The following is a 1,950-nucleotide window of genomic DNA, read 5'->3' on the forward strand; positions in this document are numbered from 1 at the left end:
AAAAAAGTGACAAACATGGAAAAAACGGGACAAAAATTTGATAAAAGGTAAAAACATCGATAAAAAACGTCAACAAAAGTGTTGATTTTAAATTTTGACAGGAAGACAACACAAGTGTGAAACACTCCACGGGGCACCTTTAAATCTCCTCCTCCTCCTCCTCCCCCTCCTTTGAAGAGTTGGAGCGTAGCCTCTCTTTACACAGCCCGGCCCCTGCAGACCTTACCCAGCATGCTTCCCTTGGCCATGGGAGGGCTCAGCTGGCACAGGCAACATGTGGGGGAGTTGTTTGTGCTCCCTAAAGTCCATCTAATGCAATAAGGGATATTAGGACAGGAGAGGAATGCTCCAGCTCCATCTATCTTTTATGTAGATAGATACTGTAGATAACGAGTGCAATTCACTGGAGAAGAAACATTTTTGAAACGTGCAAGAGGATTCATTGAACCCTTTTTAATTTTTTAAAAGCCCACAGCTTGTGCTGCATCTACTGGATTGCATAACGTTAGGGCCGTGCACCATATTGATAATTTATCGATATCGTGATACACCACCAGACATCATCTTAGATTTTGGATATTGTGACATGACATAGGTGTCTTTTACTGGTTTAAAAGGCTGCATTACAGTAAACTTACCAAACTGTTCTAATATTTGTCTTTTCCCCACTTAGTCATTATATCCACATTACTGATGATTAGTTATCTAAAATCTAAGTTTGAAGATTTGTTTTCAAAGCACTAATTGTCAACTCTAGAATATCGCCGCACTGTTGATATCAAGAATATGGTGATATCTGATTTTCTCCACATCGCCCAGCCCTACTTTAACGCGTTTGTGTTGTTTAGTCCAATCTTTGCATACTAATATGAAAGAAGGGATTTCCCTGTGATGGCTATTTCACTGGACTCCACTGTAATGTTTTTGAGTTATTGAATTGTCTCACTAACTGGTTTTGACTCTGAGCTATTAACGACAATAAGGAGAAGTGATTTAAATTGTAAGTTTTTACTAGAGATGCACTGATTACAGTTTTCTAGGCCGATTCCGATTCCTCAATGACTTTTAATTCCAATTTCAGTTTTTATAACACTTTACGGCACAAACAAATATTTGTTTCCTATCTTGTCTTTAATAGAACATTTTACATTTTGCATAGAACACAGAACTTTTTATAACCAATAATTGATTGCTATAAAACAAAAGTATATGAATTACTCCTGGTGTGGGAAAGTCACACACACATCTACAGTGTAATGTTAAGAAAGAACCATTTCCTTCTTTTCACATCAAATATCCCCAAAAAAATTAGATTTATTTAGCAAACTGAACTTTTGTATGAAAACAAGGGAAACAGGGAATGCAATTGTACAAAAGGCGTTCCATGAGCAGAGATTGTAAGAGTGCATGTCGGAGAAAAGCGCGGACACGCAAAAAGTTAGAGAACGAAAAAAAAAGAGACTTGCTGTCCGAGGGATAACTAGCCAGTTGAGATTGTGTGTGTGCAAACTGTGAGTTGTATAACTAATGTTCATTGTTAGCTGGTGATTTTTTTTGTGCTCTTCACCTGTAGCTAGGTAGCAATGGCTTTTGATTCAACACAATAGGGATTGTTGAACGCCCTTGCACGTGTTTGTACTTTATGCGCATTATTTACATACTACAGTAGTTACACTGCATTATGTAAATACGAGATCCTGGTAGACCAACTGAAGTACGACGAGGCGCTGCAACTAGCTGACTCCTACACGGCCCTATGGCTAGCTCTCAGAAAAATAGCTGATCTATTGGATGTAAATGTAAGTGTTTATACAGCGGTTTTCTAGTCTTAACGACTACTCAAAGCGCATCATACAGGATACATTCACCATGGCTGCCATACAAGGCACCAGTTGCTCATACACTCACACACATTCACACTCCAATGCGCAGCAACGGGGGAAACTTTGG

Source organism: Etheostoma cragini, chromosome 3 (genome assembly GCF_013103735.1).
Source record: "Etheostoma cragini isolate CJK2018 chromosome 3, CSU_Ecrag_1.0, whole genome shotgun sequence".
NCBI lineage: Eukaryota > Metazoa > Chordata > Actinopteri > Perciformes > Percidae > Etheostoma > Etheostoma cragini.